Source organism: Castor canadensis, chromosome 13 (genome assembly GCF_047511655.1).
Source record: "Castor canadensis chromosome 13, mCasCan1.hap1v2, whole genome shotgun sequence".
NCBI lineage: Eukaryota > Metazoa > Chordata > Mammalia > Rodentia > Castoridae > Castor > Castor canadensis.
Window position 1 is genome coordinate 75,851,009 of NC_133398.1, and position 25,668 is coordinate 75,876,676.

Genomic DNA, 25,668 nt, shown 5'->3' on the forward strand with positions numbered 1-25,668 from the left:
AGGCTGCAGGTCTCCTCAGATCCTAGAAGATGCTACTAATGTGCAGTTTGAAACTCTAATAGGAGAATGTATTGTATACAATGTCTCCAGAATTTGTTCAGTGAAATATATCCTGAGAAACTATGTTGTCCTTTTTCCTTTAGTCACTGCAAATCCTTTCAATTAAGGTTCATGCTCAGTCAAATCTCCTTCATGAAACCATTTCCAATTTTCTGGGTCACAATTCTTTACTTTCCCTGGGCACATTATGGTATTTAGAAGGCTCACTTTTATTTTTTGCCCACTCATCTTTTGGGTGGCAGGGATCGTATCTCTCTTCTCCGGTAAATTAAAGTATTTGAAATGACAGACCACTCACCATTCATCAGTTTTGTGTAACACCTCTGCTTAGAACGTCATAGGAGCTCAATAAATGCTTGGGGGAACTGCTCTTATCTATCAGAAATGCATGCTATTTATTTCAGAATTTGTCTTGATCCATTTGGAAATACGTGTAGGTAATATTATTTTTAAGTTTATCTCTATTTTTATTTAACAGTGTTTTTGAGAGATTGGGATAGATAGTAAATCACCTTAACGAAACTATCAACTAAAAGAATTCAATCTACAAAAATCATGCAATGTTGCTTGCATTAAACTTTATCTGTAGATTACAAATAAGTACTTCATTTGACAAGCAGACATGACATTCTAGGAAACATTTCAAAATACTTCAAGTACATTATAACTGCTGGGGAAATAGCTACTTACTTTGAAGCTAACATGTGCATTAAGTACTTTAAGGAATCTTTACCTTTATGTAAGAGGCTAAATGGTTAATGAACCTCTTCAATAAAATGATTAGTCTGGACAAGGAGTAATATAGAAAAGCATACAACTATGTCAGAGCTACACAGAGCTTGTTTTCTTTTTTTTTTCTTTTCTTATTCATATGTGCATACAAGGCTTGGGTCATTTCTCCCCCCTGCCCCCACCCCCTCCCTCTCCCCCCCCTCAATACCCAGCAGAAACTATTTTGCCCTTATTTCTAATTTTGTTGTAGAGAGAGTATAAGCAATAATAGGAAGGAACAAGGGTTTCTGCTGGTTGAGATAAGGATAGCTATACAGGGCATTGACTCACATTGATTTCCTGTGCGTGGGTGTTACCTTCTAGGTTAATTCTTTTTGATCTAACCTTTTCTCTAGTTCCTGTTCCCCTTTTCCTATTGGCCTCAGTTGCTTTTAAGGTATCTGCTTTAGTTTCTCTGGGTTAAGGGCAACAAATGCTAGCTAATTTTTTAGGTGTCTTACCTATCCTCACCCCTCCCTCGTGTGCTCTCGCTTTTATCATGTGCAGAGCTTGTTTTCAAATACAGCCTTTTCATTTAGGATAGGAATTGGACTCACATCAAGAGATAAATGATTCCTTCAGAGTCAGATACATATTTTCTAGGTGTGGTATTAATACTAATGGTTAGTTTATGTTTCAAAACTTAATTAAAGAAAAATTTTATATTTAAATAGCAATATATTAGTGCTTGTAGAAGATGTTTAGCTGTTGAAGAACAATCTTCTCTCCTCCTTGTGAGGCATTTTTAGGAGTTCTTCTGAGAGATTTTCATTGTGACTGTCTTGGTCTCTGTGTATTCGAGAACACCCTCTTCTCCCCTAGAGACAGAGAAAAGATACATATAAACACCATTGCTCAAAGCAGTGCATGTATACTGCAGTCTTTGATTTGGTACACGCATTTTTTTCTTATCTGGCCAGGAACAATGGAACATATTTTCTGTGTATAGAGAATTTCATACAGTAGCTAGTTGATCAAAAGTTATGTGGTTGAGCAAAAATCTTGTGAAAACAATTCTGAAAATGTCTTTCATTTAAAATAATGATATGCACTCAGTTGATTTCCAAGGTATTGTCCATTTTTAACATTATTTTACTTGACCATTAATGTTTTAAATTCTTAAAGAGAATTCACTCAAAAAAATTTTATCAGTCCTAGATTAGATTCAAATAAATAAAGTAAATATAATTAAAGAGAAGAGGCAATATATAACCACTCAAGTAAAATCATAAACAAAAGTTGGCTGAACATCTGCCATCTCCTTTGGCACAGATCATAAGTGGATGGACAGTTACCATGCTCCAACTTACTTCTAAGGTGAACTCTAGTTTCAGAGCTGTAATTTTAACAATATCATTTTATTCTTGACAAAACCGAATGAAACCCTGACCTTTACTGTTAGAGTTTTCTTTCTTTTTGGATTGTATGTTTGTTTTCTTCTTTTTAAGAAGGATAGTGGGGAAAGATTGACCTACATTATTTTTGTTGATATTGGTGTTCCTCTTTAAACATCCTTGCCTATGCCCTTCCACTTGCTTATGAAACTTTTAAATTCACCCAATTGACCAGAACTTAACAAAAGACAATCAATCTGTTTGTACCCTAGTTTCTTATTATCAGCATCATGACTTTGACCACTTTTAGAAAATATGGTTTACTCTTTGTCAAAGGGATAAATCAATGGATTGGGCTCAGATGTCCTCTGTATTATTTTGATGAGAAGATCAAATTGCATGTATATAAGAATATACTTAAAATCATTTCACCTATGCACTTGGAGGCATATAGAAGAATAAGATACTGATCCTTTTCTGCCCTTCCTTTCTTGTGATGTACAGGTATGTCAAAGACATCTTTTCTCCTGAGAATCCTAATCCCCTTACATTGACTATTTTCTTGGGCAAGTAAGTTTTTGAAAATAGCTTTCAGAAGCTTCAATGGGTGTGTTCTTCAAAGTAATGAAAGGATTTAGACTCCACTGTCTAAAATCCATTTATCAACATTCCCAGGGGTACATGTGATGTCGCTGGGCCTGCAATGAACTAACTGCCCTTTAGAGTAATCTAACCATTGTAATAGTGTTTTGTACAAATTAATCTGCTCTGTCAAGGAATTCTCCAGTAATGGACCACCATTATAAAGAGAATAAGTGAGGGAAAGAAGAAAGAGTTTTGAGTCCTCACTTGGTGTTGATTATAAAGCTAGAGATTGAACACTGTATGTGATCTTTATCTCTCACAACTATCTTAGGAAGGGCAGGAATATCTCCATTTTAAGTATGAGGAAATCGAGGCTCATAAGCTAGACAACTGGAACCATGCCATGCATTTTGTATACATATTCACAATTTACTCACAAATCTAAAATGTGTTTTCTTCAGTCAAATTTCCCTCTGGGTTAACATTTTAATAGAAAAAGTAACTCATTCAGGTAATTTAAAATTTTGGTGTATTCAATAATATTAATGCAGACATTCATTTTTAACACAAAGTTTTTTGAGATGAGACAGATAATTTAGTTATTTAAGAGATGTGTTTAAATAATTTAGTTGTTTTACATGTTTCTTACAATCACCAATTTAGAGATTCTACCTCTTTTCTGAAAATGATTCCCAAATGAATTACATTCATACACACAATAAGGAATCCTAAAAGTATGCAATAATTCAAATACAATGCATAGTGTTAAATACAGTTCCTTATAAGTAGTAGGAGCTTAACAAATTATATTTCTCTTCAGCTATTGCCTTTCTGTTCTTATGAAATACATCCAGCATTTAATAAACTATGTGGTGGTATGAGTTTCTGTGAAAGAAAGAAGGCATATTTTATTTAAGGTGGTGAATATGGATTAATTCCCTATGAATAACAAGCATTTCCATCAGATAAGCATTTGTCTTAATAAAAGTTTGTTCTTACAGTTCTCGTCCATTTCCAGACATCTTAAATCCACCAAAGGGCTTCTGGGCAGATGACATCAGGTAGCAATTTACCCTGAAAATAAGGAAGTACATTATAGATACATAACCTATTAAACAATTATTCAATTGAGAATTTTAGAAGTTTAGAGATCTTTTAAAGAATTATATTCCATTCCATATAATATTGTCATTGAGATAAAGAATAGCACTATAAAGCAGAATACAAAATGTATTCAGATTTGTGTGTGTGTGTGTATGTGTATATACCACAGAATGCTACAACTGTGTATATGGGTAGTCTTTTAGGTGATACATCATGTCTTCAAGAAGTAGTACTGAATTATAAAAGATAGAACAGCCAGTATGCCACAGCAGGAAATATATATTTGCTAGAGATTAAAATTTTCTGTATAGGTATACTCAATAGGTCTTGTAATTTTCTTGAGGTTTATTCACTTATCAGGCTACAATCAGAATCATTTTTTGCAATTATAGCATGTATCATAATATTCAGTTCAGTTTTTCCTTGGGAAGAATTGGACTTTAGGTTGGTGCTATAGCTACAGTGGCAGAGAGTATCTACAAACATGGAGCCCTGAGTTCAAACTTCAGTACCTCTAAAAAAATTACTGGTCCTATTTACCAATATGCTTATCAGCTGTCACAGAGTGTTTAAAGATGCTTATATGAAGAAATACAATTACAAAAATATGAATAAAGTTACAGACAAGATTTCAATAGAAGATCCAGACAACAGAGGGGCTTAGAATGCAGTTGCTTATATCATGAACAATTTGTTTAGCTCTAAATTTCCTAGTGACCAAAGTTCAATGCAAAATCTAATTACCTAATGATTCTTGTTACATACAAAAAAATTAAAGGAAAAAAGAATGCTGTATTTTTATATTTTTCTTCCCTACATGCTATTACATTAGTTGAACAGCCAGGTGACCCCCAGATAATCTGTACTGTGCATCCAAGACTTTGGTCATTCTTTGATTTTGAGGTAATGTTCAGATATTGCCTCAGGAAAAATATTTGCTATTCCAATTCTCACAGTACCACATTCTCACGAGGCCTCAGAGTCCTTACCCATGCCTCCCATACTGGAGGGATAGTTCCTTGAATAAATTTATACCTTTAGATATAGGCTTTTGTAAGCTTTGGAAAACTGCTCTTTCAATTAAAAATAAGATTTCTACTTTAAAATTAAGAGTAAAATACCAGCAACTTTGAAATTCAGTCATTCTCCTATTACTGGTTGAGTATCACGAATCCTGAAATTCAAAATGATCTAAAACTCTAATTTTTTTTAGCAGAATGTCAGAGCATTTTAGATTTTGGATTTTGGGATCACAGATACCGAACTTGCACTAATATACTGCCATGGTTGAGAGACATTGTTTTAGAGTCAGACTCAATAAGTCTGACTGTCAGTTCTGCTATTTCTTCTGGTATCTAAATAAGTTACTTAAGCCCACTAAGCTTTTCACCAATAAATTTGAGATAACAGATAATCTTTGTAAGGTAAAATAAAGTGATGAAGGTAGAGATACTTTGCCACATGGAGTAAATAGTCAAGGAAGATGACTCTTACTTGGCTAGGAGGAAAAGATGCAAGGCACAAAGAGGGAGAGAAATTGCTTAGCTGTGTCTATACGGACATTTTTCATCATCTAATGCTGTTTTCTTTTATTCATATGTGCATACAATGTTTGAGTCATTTCTCTCCCCTCCCCTCACCCCCCTCCCTTACCACCCACCTCACCCCCTCCCTCTCTCCTCCACCCCCTCAATACCAGCAGAAACTATTTTGCCCTTCCTTTTCTTTTTTTTCCTGAATAGGTGTGAGAAGGAAAATAATCTCGTGCTTTTGCTAGGACTGAGAAAAGAACAGGAAGTTTGATGGGATAAAAACTGTTGAGGAAACAGTCCAGGAACAGGTGACTGGGAAGTGATACAGTACTTTGAGAGGCACAGCCTTAGAGTTTAAATCTAAAGTAAATATAAAAAAGACATAAACTAGGTCAAAATGAGGTGGACATGCTGTTCAAAATTCAAATAAGTTCTTCTAAATTGCAACTTTCAGCTATCTCTAATAATTCCAGAAAAGAAAGACTCTGATACAAAAATTAAATGTTTGTATCCATAAGGTTCTCAGTAAACAGTCTCTTATCTAATTAAACTTTACCAAAGTTACTTTTATAAAATTTTCTATGTACATAGCATAATGCTAAATGCCTAGACTTGCTTAGTAATACCTATATTGCCTAAATCAAATATCCATAAAATATTTTGGCTGAGTAGTTTCCAAAGGCTTGGTAGAGTTAAAGAAAGGTCTTCCAGAAAAATAGTTATTTAATTAGGATTTTTATTGTTGCTTTTGTGATTTTTTGTTGTTGTTGTTATAATGTAGCATCTACTTTACTAGCTGGCCATGAAACTTCACATAAAAAATTCAAGCTGAAAAGTTCAAGTGAAGTGAACCTTTTCATGTGTGAAACACCAAAAGGCCTATATAACTTCAGTTTCACTTACCACACTACACCCGCCTGCAGAGCAGAGGAGATTGTTATGGCTTTGTCAAGGTCTTTGATAAAGACTCCTGCTGCTAAGCCATAGGGAGTATTGTTTGCTCTCTTGATCACTTCATCTACAGATCTAAACTTCATGATTTGCTGCACTGGTCCAAATATCTATAGCACAAAAAAATTAATGAAAAAAAATAGGTTATAACTAAATATTTTAAATTATATTGTAGGTTTACTCTAAATTGGTTAAAGGTTTGTTTCTCAGTTCAGACCCATGTGTAAGAATTGTAACAGGGAGGTGTAGAAAAGGAAGGTGAAAATAGGCAATGATCATATGTTAAATTCCCTTTGAAATAAAAAAGGATACAAGTAAATAAGGCGACATTTATTTTCCATGTGTTGGAAATAAGTTTTATAGAACTTATACTAAGCATGAGGTCACCGGCAATGGCTGTAATCATAGAACAGGAAACAAAATTCACAATTGGATTATTCCAGTAGTCTCTAGTTATCACGGCCCAAACTCATTCTGCGTCTCACCCCAGATAAGCAGACTTTCTCTTAAAATGCAAACTTCTGCATATTAATGAAATATTTATTAAAACTAATAAAGGAGATGCGCCTCTGAGTGTAAAAAGAGTATTATGGGAAAAGTGAATGAGGTAGGCAAAAATCAATCAGAAATGACAAATGATTTTCTAGTGTTCCCCATTGATGTACATGGTATATGGGGAGTGGGGGGCTGACATTCAGTATAGAATGAGTGCAAATCCTAAGGTTGTAAGTGTAATCATGACACTGTAACCCAGGAACTAGAAGTAGAGAAGCTGCTGCAGCAGCAAATGTGTTAATATTTTGTATAATTTTAGTTGAACAGATTACATGGCTCTAGGATCCTACTTCGAAGCATTAAGATAGTATTCTGCTATATATACATATATAAATATATACATAGATGATAGGTAGATAGATAGATAGATGGATGATAGATAGATATCTCTTGACCATACACATCCCAACCATTTTTGCTTTAGAAAGTTTTCAGATAGGTTCTCTTGCTTTTTGCCAAGGGCTGTCCTCAGACTGTGATACTCTTACCTCTTCCTACCTCTTAGCTGGGATTATAGACATTCACTACCATCCCTAGCTTGTTTTTTTTTTTTTTGTGATATGCTTTCACTAATTTTATTGCCTGGGTGGCCTTGAACTCTCATTCTCCCATCTTTGCTCTTTGCTTCCCACATAACTGTGATTACTACACTTATTATAGAAACACGATAAATGTTTACTTGAATTATGATTGTTTTCTCTAGCCCTTTCTCTCTGGTATTGATCAAGATGCACAAGAACTACAGCTCAAACCAGACAAGAATTTTCCAATACATGCAAATGTTATAATTCTGTTGAGGAATGAGTTGATGTAGAGAAGCTCAGTTCGATATGCACGTACTATATTTTGTTTTCCCTATTTACTTCTTCTGTTTGAAAATCTGATTGTCACCCTTCTCCTTGATTTGATATTTGAAGGGGAAGTGAGGAAAATAACCTCAGGTTCAGACGTGGTGGCTCATGCCTGTCATCACAGTTACTTAGAGAAGGATGTTGGTTTGAGACACCAGGCCTGCCCCAAAATTAGCAAGATTCCATTCTCAACAAATAAGCTCGGCATGGTGGTACAGGTCTATAATCTCAGCTATGTGGGAGACATAGGCAAGAGGATCACGGTCTGACGCAAACCCTGCACAAAAATGTAAAACTGTCACTGATAATTAAGTAAAGCAAAAAATGCTGGTTTTTGGCTCAAGTGCTGCCAAGGAAGCTAGCAAGTGAAAGGCTTTCATTTCAAACACAGTACTGCCAAAAAGAAAGATTTGAGGGAGGGAGGGAGGGAAGAAGGGAGATGAAGGAGGGAAGGGAAGGGGGTGGAGAAAGGAAGAAAGAAGAAGAAGAATTGTCATACGATGGACATGAAGTACAAATATATTCTGTGTATATACTGTGTATTATACATGTAATTATATCTATTATGTTCAATTTCTTATTTGCTCTATCACTCCGCACCTTTCATGTTCTATTGGTTTCACACATCCTAATTGTGTGTAATGTTTTTAAATATTTGATAGGTGTATACACGTTTTTTATATTTATACATAGAAACTTAAGAAGATAACTGGAAGGTGAAGAATGCAGTGGAAGTTGAGGAGTGATTTGTGGCTGAATAGTATTTTAAGTATATCAAAAGTATGTGTGTAATAAAAATACATAGAGTAAATATGGTCACAATACATAGGATCTAGACATTAGTTTATATTTATTTGTGTTTAGAAAGCATAAAGTCTAATATCAGCAATTTTCAAGTATATGATCCTTTGTTATTAATTATAGTCATCATGCTGTACAGTAGATATCTTGAACTTATTCTTTCTAACTGAAGTTTGTATCCTTTAGCCAACATCACCCCAGTCCTCATCTCTACAAAGCCCTGGTAGCTTCCATCCCACTCTCTGCTCCTGTGAGTTAATCTGTTTCATGTTCTACATATAATTGGGATGGTTCAGCATGTGCCTATCTGAGCCTGGCATATTTCATGTAGCAAAATGTCTTCACGCTTACCTGTGTTGTCACAAATGGCAAGACATTTTTCCATTACTTCTGGACTGTGAAGAAAGGAATCCCCTAAAGATTATTAAGCATCCTGCTCTGTATTTAGGTAGAAATTCTTGGCAGGCCCAGTGGATTCCCTACTATATTGAGTCTTGATCACAGACAATTTAAGCATTTTTCATAGCAGAAATGAAGAGTACCATCTACTGAGAAAGATGGTCAAAGAGCTGAGAATGTCAGAGGCACAGCTGGTGCACAGAGACAACGCATGGCAGAGAAAGGAACAGAACAGAACGACACCATTACCTCCTCCTTGGCAATGCGCATCTCATCTGTCACATTGGAGAAGACCGTGGGCTGGACAAAGTAGCCTTTGTTCCCCCAGGGTCCTCCTCCACATTCCAGTGTGGCCCCTTCTTTCTTCCCACTCTCAGTGAGGTCCAGTATTTTATTATGTTGTTCCTTGTCAATCTATTTAAGAAATAGCACATGAATAGTAAAAAAATATTAGCAATTAACAAAGGTCATGAGTCTGTTAATGAGGGGCTAAAAATGCTAGAATATTGTTATTAAATCTAATGTTGAACAAAACAGCTGAGAGAGGTTCAGATTCATTCTTTGGGACATTCACTTCACATAAACTTTTAGGAAAGAAACCTCAACAATATTTATATTATTAAACATAAATCTAGAGTCATGTAAGATGTGAATATTGGAATGGCAAAAACACATGAACCTTTAACACAACTGTCATTTATTCACTCTGGAGGAAAAGTTTGATAATGAACTTGCACATTTGCTGGGAAATTGTAGTCCTAACTGAAATAAAGTGAATATAAGGAAAAAGAGAGAAGTTTAATCCTGGTTTAATTAGATAAGGCAATTGGGAATCAGATGTGTTTGGATTTTAAAAAGACGCTTCACTTCCTATCCTTACAGAGTCCCTTCTGACCTGGTCCATGCACATGGATGGGGCATCTTCCAGATCAGTAGATTTGATTGACATTGATGGCCAGTCCTGGTTATTATCTCCCTGCTTCATTAAATGGGCCACATGTACATTTATGGCAAGTATTACAGAAGTTAACTGTTTTAAATAATATTATTTTAAGGGCGAGTAAAAAAGCAATCAGAGTCCTGGTTGGAAGTTACCAGAAACACATACCTCTCCCCCATTCCCTGGATTATTATCTTACTTCTTATAATGGGAGTTTGAATGATTGACTCACTATTGGTTTAATATTATCAGTGTGGACTCCTGTATCAGGTGTGGCTTGAAGTAAAAAAAGGAGATCTAGGGGCTAAGATGATTGGGGTTCTTGCCAGGTTAATTTGTCTATTCTCACTACTCAGAAAGATAGAATTTTTTATTTTCTTCTTAGATTCTGCAAATTTCTCCATTTTGAAGTCTCAATAAAAAGCTTCCACAAAGTTATTTCTGACCTCACACAACTCAGCTCTCATCTAATTAAATTATTAAGTGCTATGTGCAATCAGAAACTACTTTAGAAAATTTGGCACAATAATTGGTACCATGTTTCTTGAACCCTTTCTTTGCATAGTACTCAATAAGACCTTCCACAATGAAAGCCTATCATTTCCAACAGCTTATAGAAGTTGTGGTATTGGTTTAAAAGGAGAGATATTTTTGTTATTACATATTAATTAATATAATCAGACTGAAGGGTTGCTGTTAGATACATTCTGCCTTGTTAAAGCATTCTAGTAAATAGTGAAGGATTCCATATACCTCCATGAAAACCTTCTTTACCTAGTGCAAGATGATAATCAGACTATGACCTCAAAATCAGGATTTTTTTGGTTATTTCTAGATATGTTTCCCTTGGGCTGGTGCAGTAGCTAGAGTGGTAGATCATCTGCCCAGCATAGCAAGACCCTAAGTTCAACCACAGTACTGCTGAAAAAAAAGATATGTGACCCAAGTCGTATTGTTTCTCTGTAAATTGACAGAGTGCACACGTGGTAAGAATCCAATCCCTACATGTGCACTAAAGAAAGAGACAGAAAAGATTTATTTGTAGGAATACTTATGTAATCTCTGACTTCTAAAAATAGAGACTTTCTATTTTAATGTCTTGCTACTGACAATGTGGTTCTAGACCCACTACGTCCCAGTGTGACTCAAATGCATAAGAAAAATGGAGGAACACCACGCTAGAGAGTGAGACTAGTGACAGAGCATTTCAGCTACATTGAGGGACGCACTCAATTTGGCCTGGATAATTTTGATTCACTGTAAATACAAATCTCATTCAGCAGGTTTAAGATAGACTAAGGATGAACTTGGCTTTCTTTACAGAACTCAAGCACTGTTTCGTAATGCTTATAAGTAACAGGAGTTCCTTACTACCAGGAGAGTTACTTGTTCATGGACTGGTCTTTGGATTGTTTTAGGTCACTGCATTGTTGTAATATTCTTAAACTATATATTTTTATGTGTTTGAATGTGGAGACTTTTTGATTCCTTAGGTTTGATGAGTTGAAAAGGAAGTTAAATTGAAAAAAACGCAGACACTACCCTAAAATTAGTTACAAACCATAGATCAAAAAGACCTATGAGAGCAAATATATAAAGTTATTCATCTATATAACTGTCACCAAGGTTTAGAGGCATGAAATTTGCACTTACTTCATAAGTATTTGGGCATACACAGTAAGATAGCATTCTGAAGCATGCATTATGTAGCTTGTATTATTTCACTGCTCTGTGACCACATAAGATTGATATTAATGTGTCCATTTTTACAGGTGAGGAAGTAGAGTTTGAGGGAGGTTTTATTTTAAATAAAACCTATAAGTCAAAACCTATCTCTCTATACCATGACAAGATCCTACTCTGTTGATGTTAATATGTTCTTTGTAGATATAATCTCTTCTTTTTCAAATGAAAATTCCGATTTTCCAGGTTTAAAAGAAGTTACATAGTTTTGTCTATGAAGTCAAATAGTAAAATCACTTTTAAGATGAAGAAAAATATACATATGAATATACATATATAATACAAATATAAATAATACACAGTCATGCAACTGTTTTACAAACTTAAAGTTTTTAATCTTTCAAATAAGAAAAATAAACTTCCTTTAAAATTATTTTTCCTGAACAACTATTTTGGCCTTTATTTTCTCTATATTACTCTTTTTTGTAATATTAATGAAGAAGATTCTACAGATGTATTTTATATGTGTTTTACTTAACCAATAATGGTGGACGCACTAGGCTAAAGATTAGTAAGTGAGTGTCTGTTTTTCATAAACTCTCTTTTATGACAACAGATAACAACAGATGAAAAACTCTGAAAGTACAGAACTCCTGAGTTCTTCTAAGTCTCTTGTTTCTCAAAACTCTAAAATGCTTACTTACTTGTGAATTCAGTGTAACTTGTGATAAAAATAAAATTACTTGTAGAGACTGAAGTCTTACGTTAATCAGTCAGACCACTGGGTTTCTTACTTGACAAATCAATTCTGTGAATAGATAAAATCTTTAAAAATCTATCTTAACTACCTCCTCTGAGAAATAATGACATATTTCAACTCAATGTTTTTGAGACTGTGATTGAATTGCAGACTCCTCAATGGAGGAAAATATTGGCCAACCAAAGTTCAATATTAAATATTTAGATATTCTCCCCTTTTTTTCTTCCTACATATGTACAAGTATAATGAGGAAAGCACTTTATGTTTGTAGACATAGACAGATATTTAGATAGAAAATAAAGAAAAAAGTTAGAATTGTATTCCTTTTTGTACTGAGATCAGTTTACATTGGAATCAAATATATTTCTTGCATTCATTTGAGAAGTTAATAAATATGATAAAAATTAGCAATTCATCTTTGTATTCACTAAACTCAAAGACAAATCCAAAATACAGTGAAATTAAATGAAAAACAAGTTATTACTTTATTAGCCAGTTGTGTTAGGACTTGTAAGTTTCAATATTTGCAGTCATCTAACTGCATACTTGGAATTGATAGTGTTTGTCAATTCTCTTACCTTCACTTCACTCTTTCTGTACATAAAAGATGTACAACCCAAGAACAGAATGATTTCTTTAACATGGGGAATTAGATGTTTTAATCACCAAATTGGTAAAGTATTATTAAAGATGTACAGATGAGAGGTAAATCTAAATCACAATCAGACCCTAAAAGGGAACTTTATTCTTGCCTCCTGGTATGGCGTTCTTTCTGTTGCTCACTTACCTGAGGGCCTTGAGTTATTCCTGGAGTCAGAGGATTTCCAAGAATATACTGTTTAGCCCGCTCAACACTCCTTCGCACAAACTCATCATAAATTGACTCCTCCACAAAAAGCCTAGATGCAGCTACACACATTTGGCCCTGGTGGAAGAATACCCCTTGGTGTGCAAATTCAACGGCCTGCTCCACTGCAAAGAAAGCATTAACATTAAAGAAGAAATACTTTCTTTTTTGTCAGTATTGGGGTTTGAACTCAGGACCTTGTGCTTGCTAGGCTGCTATGGCTGGCATTCTACCAGCCATACTCACAGCTCTCAAGAAGAAATACTTTATATTTTCATATGTGATTGTCATAGGCAATATTGTGATATAGAAAAATGATGAATTGTGTAATTGGTGGTGAGCTAACCATAGTTCACCTCTTAAATGCCAGATGAGAAATTAATTTTTAAAATCCTGTATTTACTATGGAAATAATAACAATTACTATCATATAAAATATGATTACTATTACAACTTTAATATGAATACTACTAAAATCATGGATTTGATCATAAGATCAAATATCATTTCAAGTAATTTTTATAAGCATCTCCATTTATAGTTAATGGGGTCCTTATATTCCTTTACTGTGAATTGACTCCATATACTTATAAAACATTGATAAACTAGATACATATCAACTTTTTTGTATATCATGAATGTTTCTTTCAAGCCTCAGGTTTTAGGTAGATAACAAAAACATCTGCACTGTCCATTTCCTTAAGTAATTTTAATTTTAAAACTTTCTTAAATATTTTCATCAACAGGAAGAGTGACACTTCTGAAAAAATTAACATGAAAACCTAACTAAGCCCCACTGCTCTTTAGAATCACTTGCCAATCTTATGATCTTTTTCTAGGACAGATATTTCCAAATATACATAAAGCATATGTAATATTATTTCATATATGCTTATAAAATCTTTTCTATTTAAATAGGTGGCACAGTGTACCTGACTTGCTCCATTAGTATCTTGTTGATCCCAAGAAAAAGAAAAATGTTTTATTTGCATTTTGTTTTTCTAATTGCTGAAGATTCTATTCAACACTAAAGCAGTTCTGTATGAACGTGGGATCTCAGCATAACTGTGTAAGATGGAGAAGCAGTTCACAGATAGACTTGGAAAATTAGAAATCTTATCATTTTTGTAGAATGTTCACAAAGGTAGTATGTTCTAAGTAAAACTTTCATTAAGGTCACAGCAGTAACACAGGTACTTCTATGAACCATTTGTGTTTATGACCTCACATATTGATAATGCAACTATTTACAAGGTTTAGAGAAATGTTTTAATGACTGTTTCTGATAATGAACTCCTATGTAGAAAGTTATTTGGGGATTCTATTAGATAATATAATCAGAATGAACCTATAATATCATATCTGGGGATAACATCAAAATTGTAGAATTAACATATGTAAGCTTAGCTATCCTTGATTGGAAAAAATAAATTTTAAAATAGGTATAATTTCTTCTAGCCATCCTATCTGATGTGCATAAGACTCAGAATGAAGGGAGATGACAAATGTGAAATTACTGCCTCATATTGGGTCTCAGTCCATCAAGTCTGCAGAATCTATTATGCTATTACAATACTAAAATTTGAAGGTAATGATTATTAAATATACATCATGGTTCTGAAATGCAAAACGTTTATATTATCTAGGGTTCAGATTAGGAAGTAGCAATCTATTCCAAAGCCACAAACTGTTGTAGCCATGTTCAGTTTATGTATGTGTTATAACTTCAGGACAATTTAAAATGCTTTCAAGAGTAATTATAAACACAAATAGTTCATGGAATTGACCCGTGTTACCATTGTGATCTTAATTGAGGATTTTTTTTTAGAACATACTACTTATTAAACATTGCACAAATGTTAGTATTATTAATTCCCTACACTTTGAACTTACCTGTTTGTAAAACTTCAAGTTCACTGCATGGCATTATCAGATATCAAAATGGAGGAAAGGTGAAAAGTTAACAAAGGGATAATACTCACAGTCAGCATCAGCAAACACAATGCAGGGGCTCTTCCCGCCGAGCTCCAGGGTGACTCTCTTCAGATTGCTTTTACCCGCCGCTTCTTTGATTATTTTGCCAAACTGAAACCAAGTGTTGCAAAGGAAGAAGCTTAGTCTGTATTTTATTTTAAACTTAGATTTACTGGTGACTAAAGCATATAACTTTTGTCTTGGAGTATGAACTAAAATCAGAAGTTTTTACTCGATATTACAGATATTAAAAGAACAAATGTGAAATCTGACTAGCAGGATGAGTGAGGAAGAAAGATTACATTTTTTCTTAGTGCAGATTTAGATGGCAAATTAAATGCTTACTTGAGACTTACCCAAATCTAGCTAAATCCAGAACAAGGAAACTTTAATATTTAATCTATGAATTCATCCCCTTACTTGGAAAACAATTGCATATTTTATCATTTTTTTCAAAGAGGTCTGTGATGATGACAAAGATGAATTATTAAGACTATTGGTGAACAATATGTTGCATGGTGTTGTGTCATTGCTGTACGGAGCAGAAAGATAAAATTGTTGAGAACATTTTCTAACTTATGCAATGTAGTTGGGGTTCTATATTAGGAGAATTTGATGACACATTAAAATTCTAACTTGGTAGAATTTTTCTACTGAACAAAATGAAGGTAATCTAATATTTGCTGCTTAAAACAGCATTTGGAAGGTTCCTGGTTTAAGTCAAGCCACAAACCTGAAGCTGGAAGAGAACCAACAATAGGTTCTTAAGAGCATTTGAGTTGGCTATTTTTTTTTTCTGTGTGACTTCTAAAACCATGTTGTATACATTTACTTCTTCAGCATTCATTCAGAGGTAATTATTGTACTAACTTCTGAACTAAGAATGAACTAGCAACCTTCAAGAACACTAGGGAAGGGAGAGATAATAAGATATTGGGCACACAATTTCATAATCAAATATCACAGCAGTGGAAAACAGAAAGGAAGATTTTAAATTCATTAGGTTCTTAGAACACCAGATATAAGAAGCAAGCCTGAGAAGGAACATGGGGAGTCATGTTAGAATAGCTTAGGGCACAAATGAGCAATGCATGGGGAAATAAAAAGATTCATGGAATAATCAGAAGTAGTAGGGCAAGTGGCAAAGATCCAGGAAAATCAAATGGAAGGGAAATTTTCCCTCCCACTTCCTAAAGTAGTGTGAGAAATTAAAGTGAGGGAGGAAAGAGAAATTTGAAATGAGTACTGAACACAAAATAGGCTATTTCCTGAGTGCTAGGTAGGGTGATAAATGTTTTATGACTCATTAACTCATTTGCCTTTATATTGTACATCGCAGTAAAATAGATATCATTGCCCGTGTTTTACACCAAATTAATAAGGGTAGTTAACTTTTCAGAGACACGTAGCTAAGGGAGGTGGAGGCAGAATTTGAATCTAGATATTTCCTAGTCATCTACTTTCAAGACTATCTTTTTTTGTAAGTACAAGTTCCCCCAAATGCTCTATGGAGTGAGGGGTGAGTGAAAACAAGCATGCAGTGATGCTGCCTCTGGAATCAGGGAACAGCGGCTCATAGTGAAAACTTGAGAAGAGAGTATAGGATCTGGACCCTGAAATGTATGTGGAGTCTCTGTTGGGGAAAGTTTAGAATGTGAGACTGCAGAATCAGTGCCTTCCTTCTTTTACCTTCTCTGCTGTGATTTCAACCTGTGGCTTCACCATTTTTTATAGCTATTGTTCTATATTTTGGACATTTTCAATTCATAGTTTGTCTTTTCTTTGTCTCAATTATAGATGTGCAGAATGCAACCTTTTTCTTTGTCTCATCTCAATTTTCTGTGTAATTAAAATATATACATAATGGAGTGACTAACTAGGATTATAAAATAATCAACTTTCTTCACTGTCTAGATTGTTCAGTTTTGCCTCTCAGTCTCCAGGGAGTTAAAACACAAGTATTCCTTAAAACCCAGAGCAAGTTCTAGCGCAAGTCTGAAATTAGCATTCCTTTTTATAAGCCCCTTTGTAGCACTTTGTGTGTATCTTATCTCATCCTGCCTTGTTTTTTATTTGCATAGGCGGCTTTGTAAAGGGAATTATGTGCAGTCTTCATCCTCTATGCTGTATACCAAATGAGAGGGATGCATTGTCTTTTATATTGAACATCTAACAATGCCATAACCTAACAGAATGACTTAAGAATGTTTTTGCTTGATATATAGTACACTTTCACCACTCTCTCTGTCTCACCTGCTTCCTTTCATTGTGCCCATGGTTCAAACCCTGATTTTTAACTTTATTTCTGGCCAAGTTGAACCAGAGAGAACAGTTAATCAAGGCCATCAGTAACACCTAGGAAAGCTGAGGCTCAGGACGTGTTAAGAAGAGACACCCTAAATAAGGAGCTAAGGATGAGGCTCTGTTATTTAATTGTTCTAATATTCAAGATATAATTGCATTTATTCATATAAATCACTGTGGCCTAATTTATATTTTCCACCATAAACTTTACCAATCAGATGACATGGGTTTAGCAGCTGTAATTCACATGACAGAAAGCAATGTAAACGTTAAAAACAGCTCACTTTATTCCTTCTGACTTTGTAAGAAGTATTTCATTTCATCGAAACCACAATTGCTTATGCTATATGAACACATTTGAAGGCTAGAATAAGGAACTAAACATTGAAAATAATTTTATTTTAAGGCTGCGTTGACTTAAAAATAATTACATAGGACATGCTTCTGATGGTTAGAGATGTCAGCATTCTTAACTGCCAGCCTGAGTCAATGACATTACCTCTGTTGATCCCGTGAAGGCCACTTTGTCAATGTCCATGTGAGAAGAGATGGCTGCCCCTGCAGTTGGCCCATAACCAGGGATGATGTTCACCACACCAGGAGGAAACCCTGCCTAAATGGTTAAAAAGAGAAGCAGTTACAAAAGAACTCAATGGCTTCTACCTTCAGATAGATTAAAAATTCCTTTAAGTTAAATGTATTTACAGAACCCAACAGGCCCTCAAATGGCTGAAAGAACACTTCTTCATTTTACCATGAATATATGGTCATGAGAGTTGAAATTGGTCACAAGTGAATGATTCCAAACCTTTGAGTCTGGTGGAGACCTATTGGGTTGATGACCAGAAACCCCAGCCAGCTCTCCTGCTACATTCATACCCATCACTGGAGAAAAATCATCTGTAAATAATACAGTTTGTAGGAGCACTAAATGAGGACCTCCTATTATAAAATAAGACTCTTAAATTTGTGTGCATGTTTTGATTTAGGAAACTTACCTCTTTTATTAAAGATGCCATGAGAAGAGCAGTGAGGGGAGTTTGCTCAGCCGGTTTGACAATCACTGTGTTTCCACAGCTAAGAGCAGGTGCTATCTTCCAAATGAGCATAACCAGTGGGGCATTCCACTAGAAGGCAATATTTAGCAAGAGAGTCTTTGAGTTGCTCCAAGCACCTGCTAAAGTAAATTCTACACTTACAAACCCCTCCTCTGGAGATGTGAGGTAATAATTTTGTGGTTTTCTGTGATCACCTAATAATGCCATTTAAGTACATTTCTAAAAGCAATGAGTAAATGATAACATGTTCTGAGTAATCTAGATAGGAGACATAAGCAGAAAAGAGCTTCATATAAAATCAAATGCTGTAATTTTGAATTCTTATTCTACCAGAGGAGGAATCACAATATGCTTTTGATTAAGCTTAACATGTTATTTACGTTCAGGAAGTATGAATATTCTCCTTTTTCTCTAGATCAATTACTTTGTTCACCAAATAATATTATTGGCAGCATTTATAGCTAGTACAGTATTTTTGTGGCTCTGAGGTTTGAGCCCAGGGCCTTGCACATGTCTTCTATATGTATATTCGCTTTACCCTCAGCTAAGGACAAATAATCTTATTAAAGATAAATATGTTAGAGCTCATACTCATGTATGAAGATGGAACAATAGGACTGATTGAAAATATTCTAAAAAAGAGTGGGTGGGACAAAGGAGAATATGAGGAAGACTATAGGAGGTGGAGAGATCTCCCATGCTCATGGATTGGTAGAATCAACATAGTAAAAATGGCTGGCTATACTGCCAAAAGCAATCTACATGATCAATGCAATACGGATCAAAATTCCAATTACATTCATCACAGAGATTGAAAAATCTACTCTAAAGTTCATTTGGAAACACAAAAGACAGTGAATAGCCAAGGCAATACTGAGCAAAAAGAGCAGTGCTGGAGGAATCACAACATCGACTTCAAAATATACTACAGAGCCATAGCAATATCAGCATGGCACTGGCACAAAAATAGACATGAAGACCAGTAGAACAGAATAGAGGACCTGAATATGAATCCACACAGCTATGCTCACCTTATTTTTGACAAAGTTATCACAAACATACGATGTAGAAAAGACAGTCTCTTCAAAAAATGGTCCTGGGAAAAGTGGCTATCTGCCTGCAGAAAACTGAAAATAGAGCCTTGTTTGTCACCCTGTACTAGTATCAACTCAAACTGGATTAAGGACCTTAATATCAAACCCGAAGCCTTGAAGTTAGTACATGAAAGAGCAGGGAATACCCCGGAAACAATAGGAATAGGCAAGGACATTCTTAGTAGAACTCCATCAGCCCAGCAACTAAGAGAAAGGATGGACAAATGGGACTACCTGAAATTAAAAAGCTTCTGTACAACAAAAGAAATGGTCTCTAAATTTAAGAGACCACCCACAGAGTGGCAGAAAATATTTGCTAGCTATACATCAGACAAAGGACTGATAACCAGATATTCAGAGATCTCAAAAATCTAAACTCCCCATAAATCAATGAACCAATAAAGAAGTGGGCAACTAACTAAACAGAACTTTTTCTAAGGAAGAAATCCAAATGGCCAAAAAACACATGAAAAAATGCTCACCATCCCTAGCCATGAAGGAAATGCAAATCAAAAAAACACTAAGATTCTACCTCACTCCTGTTAGAATGGCCATGATCAAGAACACCAACAGCAACAAATGCTGGCGAGGATGTGGTGGAAAAAGGAACCTTCACACACTGCTGGTGGGAATGTAATCTAGTACAACCACTTTTGAAAATACTATGGAGGCTCTTTAAAAAACTAAACATAGACCTGTCATATGATCCAGCAACACCACTCCTAGGAATATACCCAAGGAATGCAACTCAGGTTAATACAAAGGCACCTTCACACCCATGTTTATTGTAGCACTATTTACAGTAGCCAAGCTATGGAAACAGTCAAGATGCCCCACTACTGATGAATGGATCAAGAAAATGTGGTATTTATACACAATGGAATTTTATTCAGCCACAAAGAAGAACGAAATTTTGTCATTTGCAGGTAAATGGATGGAACTAGAGAACATCATCTTAAGCAAAGTTAGCCAGGCTCAGAAGACCAAAAATTGCATGTTCTCTTCATATGAGATTATAGACCCAAAACAAATGCAGTGATATTATTGGACATGGGTCACACACTAAGGGGAGAACATGAATGGGAGAAATAGGGAAAGGAAAGGAAACCTAAAACTTGAATGTGTTTGATATGCATCTTGTTGAGGAGCAAATAAAGTAATCTTAAATTGGCAGAGGCCTCTATGGGGAGGGGTCCAGGAAGTAGCGAAGAGGTTCTATAGAAATGAACCAATGTGAGTTGCAATATATAAGTGGATGGAAGCAACACTAGGAATCTCTCTGTATAGCTATTTTTATCTGAAATTAGCAAAACTGATTTATCTTTCTTATTATTGCTTATGTTTTCTCTTCAACAAAATCAGACAAGAGGGCTGAACAGGTTCAGTGGGTGGGTGTTGGGAGTGTGGATGTTACAAACAAAGTATACACATGTAAGTAAAAAGGATAAAATAAAAGAAAAAAAGGCAGGGAAAAAAGTAGAATGATGGCGGAGAATCTAACTAAGATATATTATAAGCATTTTTGTAAATGTAACTATGTATCCCCGGTACCACAATAATACACTAAAAAAAAGATTGCACATTTGTAACCAACCATTTCTATTATAGAGAGTTTTAACACAAAACTGAATAGAATTGGGATTCCCCCTCTCCAACTAAAACAACTTACAGGAATGATTTGGCCACAAACGCCAATAGGTTCACATCTTGTATAAGTGAAAACATCTCCATCTAGAAAATAAAGCACAGCATAACAGTATAAAGCCAAACATATTTGATATTCACAGAAGAATGGTTTGAAGTTAATGGGAGAGGAATATGTGAAAAGTAATTTTTAAAAAGGAAGGAAGACGGTATTTCCAACCTTTTATAAAATAAAACATTAAACCCTCAAATGGTAAGATGGAAGGACAGAAACCATAAAACAGAGCTAAGTGAAGGTAAAGAGGCAAGATTTTGAAATAACTGAAAGATAACTCTTATCATCGCTTAGGAGGCCTGTTTTGTATACCATTCTTATTCTCAACGTTTTATACAAAATCAATGAGTAAGAATGCAGGGTCATCTCTGCTGAAGAGAAGAATCATATTCAGCTGTGTTTCCAGCTGCTTTTATTTTACCGGTAAAATAATCTTTTTAAAAAAGATAATACAATTTATAAGTAGTAAAGTCTCCCTCCAAGTAGTAAGCCTGTCTAAGAACTTGCTCTTTTGCCTACCAAACAAAAAGCAAACTCTCTTAATCCATGAAAAGTAATGCCTAAAGTGACAGACTTTTCTTTCCTGTGTGGATTTGACTGAGTCACGTGTCTGTATTTGATGTGGTCATCCTGAGAGCTTTGTTCACTGTATTCATCTCTGTTCTAGTTCCCACTGAAGCCTTCTGGCTCTCACATCAAGAACTCTCCTTCTTAAGAACCATAGAGACTTTACTTGGTTTTTCTCAATGTTTTCCGAGGGTAAATTAGAAAACTACTAAAATAGCCAAATACATCTTGGTACCACTATAGTCTCATTCTCCCTTTTTGAACTTCCAGGCTACCACTTCTAACCTACTGAGTATTTCAATTATATCAGAAATGCAAAACAGGACACTTCTGGAGGTATATTCCTAAAGTCAACACATTTATAGGAATTATAGTTTACCCTTAATATTTCCCACATTAATGTTTTTTCATATGTCTATTCTGTTATGTGCACATTGCACTAAATAATGCATATATGCACCTTTACATACAGAGATTCTTTCTTGTGTGGGTACTGGGGTATGAACTCAGGGCTTAAACCTTGAACCACTCCACAAGCCTTTTATTCTGAAGGCTTTTTTTCTGAGGTAGGATCTCATGAAGTATTTGCTGGGCTGGCTTTGAACTATAATCCTCTTTATCTCTGCCTCCTGAGTAGCTAGGATTAGAGGTATGAGCTGCTGGCACCTGGTTCATAAAAGAGATTCTTAATTTAGGATATAAATGTAGCCTCTTCTTGATATGAAGCTGTTTGAAATGAATCAATTTGAATTAGCTTAATTAGTCTGGTCTATACTGAGTTGGAACAGGCACAGACGATCAAAACAGACTCATACTGGAACATGCAAACAGACAATAATTGCATGATAGAAAGGATATAAATGTTACTATGGAAATGAAATTCAAATAAAAATTTCAGAGGCCAACTATTTAATGTTTGATCACTTTGAGAGACAATTCCTTCAAATTAGTAATTGCAGCTATAAGAATGCTCTTACTGTAATATTTTCTAAAATATCTCATGTCTTCTGCAGGATTATGTAGAAACACCTTTAACAAGCATTCATTGAACCTTAACAGAATGTCCATGCTCAGAATGGGGTTGACTTAAAGTCACGGGGAAAATAATTCTGCCTAATTTGGTTGACATTTTTAACAGGAAAAGTGTGAAATCATTCAGCTCTGTTATCATCTCACCTTACACCAACCCTGCTGGTTTCCTATATCTACTTACCACTTGGTATGGTGTAGCCATGGATCTTGTCAGCCCAGCCTGTGAAGTACTGTAAGGTTTCTATGCATACTCCTAACTCCATCGGGTATGTTGGAGGAAATAGTTTTCCACCATTAATTGACTCCATTGTCTGAAAAACAGATCAATCCCCTTATCCAAAATTCCACAAGTTTTAGATTAAAAATATACAGTCAATATTTCTAATAATCATGTGTGAGAGAATTGTGGAACTAGAAGAAATCTTAAATTATCCTGTCTACCTTCTTCTTCAAAAAAAAGAATGAAAATAACTTGTTTATGGTCATATAGCAACATCCCAGTGGAATGTACAGTGAGATAATGGTGGGTGAACTCTAATGTTTTTTCTATCAATAGCTCATAGCTCCAGGTCACCAATGTTCTAGGAGTTGATGACAATTGGATATATAGCTAACTGGTAAAAATGTTACCTAGACTTTTTGGTCCGATCAGAGTTCTAACACAATTTTACTTTTAATATGCCTATGATGATAATTTAGTGTTAGTGACAATCATGCCTCAAAACTTATTTTTAATTTCCATTTTCTACCTGAAGACCATCAATTTATACAATCTGGATCTTTCAGCCACAAATTTTCTTCGCAGAATTTTCAAATACAAACATCCTGCTTTGAACACTATTGCAATAATTATCATTTGATAGTCAAACTCTAAAGTTCAACATTTTCTCGTCTAGCCATTTAACAATTATACAATGACCTTTCTCTTCTTTTCCTTCTTTTCTTATGTAGAGCTTTAAAGAACTCTTTGGGGTCTAGTGTTCTGCTGGGTGGTGACCTGGTAGGAATCATCAAGTGATTAACTGCTAAAGCTGTTCTGTGTCTATATTATACTGTCCACCATGCTTAAAAGTAAGCAAACATGATTTTTATGTGACTGTGATTCCCTTCCCTTTTTCCCCCACATGTAGAATGGGTTGAAGGACTCTTGATGACATAGGCAGTCAGTACTATACACTCCACAAATCAGAGAAATGAGAAAAGACAAATTTTAGTGAAGTCTCTGTCTTCCCATAGGACATTTTGGTTAGTACAGTTTTCTTGTACATAGCCTCTGGTTTTATATTTTTTCAAATTTCTAATTAATCTGTGTCTTTGAGTAATAAATTATCCTTTAACTATAATTTCTAATTTTTCAAAAATAAAATGAAAATCTTCTTGATACTTCCATGCTAAGATGCTAATGTTATCAAAAATTTACTCTGAAATTCAACCTGGATATTAGTTTGTGTTAAAGTGGTTTTATTGTAATGCCTGGCTGAGAGGCTTGATCAAAGCCCTCACCTACCCATGTTATATGCTGACTCTGCACAACTGATAACTGCCAAAATGTTAAAAAGAGAACAACCAGCAAAGATAAAAACATATATTTTATAATATAAAAACAATTAGATTTTATCTCTTTATTCTTTGCCATTTTCATCTATGATCATGAAAAACGAGAGCATTTAATTATGAATACTGTGAACAGACGTATTTCCTGAATGGAAAAAGTAGCTGTTTATTAAATATTTTGTTGAGTTAGGTTAGAGAAAAATAAAATATATTTTAGAGAAATATTTTGAGTACTTATAACAAAGCTGAGGAGATTTTCCACTAAAATAGTTCAGGGCCAATAAATTTGGGAAGCCCAATACATCATTCTAGGAGATTCACATAATGTCTAACCTAGAGCAGAAGAAGGCGATTCTATGTTTATTGTGCTCACCAAGACAAAATTGACAATACTCACTGCTAGCAGCAGACGATCTCTTTCAAGTAAGTCAGCCAGCTTAAAGAGCAGGCATCCCCTCTCCGAAGCATCCATAGTACGCCATGGAGAACCAGTCTGGAAAGCTTGTCTTGCAGCCTTCACTGCTTTGTCAACATCTGCCTGTAAATTACAAAGAATTCAATTTAGTAGGCTCGACCTGTTGGATTAATAACTCCAATGGCAATAACTCTATAAAGCAGACCAGGGCTTTTCACAAACAGACTCAAATAGCCCAAAGTCTAGCACATTCTATACACTTCAGTACAGTATGTTGGAATGACTCTTTGTGGTTTTCTAAATATGGCATAGTCTTCAGTTCCTTCCTAATCCACGTGGTCTCCAAACTCTGTTCTGCAACTCCATTCCCTATAGATTTTGTTCAGACTTCCTTTCATTTTCTACAGAATATACCTGCTATAAGTGTCACCACTTCTTTCATTACAATTTCATGTGATTTTATTTTTCACATCAAGTCATCTGCAAATATCTTAAAGGTACATATCATTACAATACATATGTTTTGTAAATAGGACTGACCAAACCACAGAACTCCAAAAATCATAACTGCTTTCACAGGCTGTATAATTCCGTTGGAGAATTAGGGTAGAAGGAAGTAAATTAAACTCATTTTTTGACGTTGCTTACAGTTAAGCTGAAACCCATCCAAGTATGATGTCTCCTCAAATTGATATTTTTCTCTTTATTAGTGTATTCAAATAAGAAGCCAAACTTACAAATGAGCAAATTAAAATGCTATTAAATAAACTGCTTTATAGTACAGATACTCCTTGAGTT

General features: G+C 34.9%; 1 pseudogene; it reads right to left on the bottom strand.

The window, feature by feature from the left end:
• Positions 1 to 1,499: 1,499 nt before the first annotated feature.
• LOC109675916 (aldehyde dehydrogenase 1A1-like) overlaps positions 1,500 to 25,668 on the bottom strand; it is a 31,018-nt pseudogene continuing 6,849 nt past the window's right edge.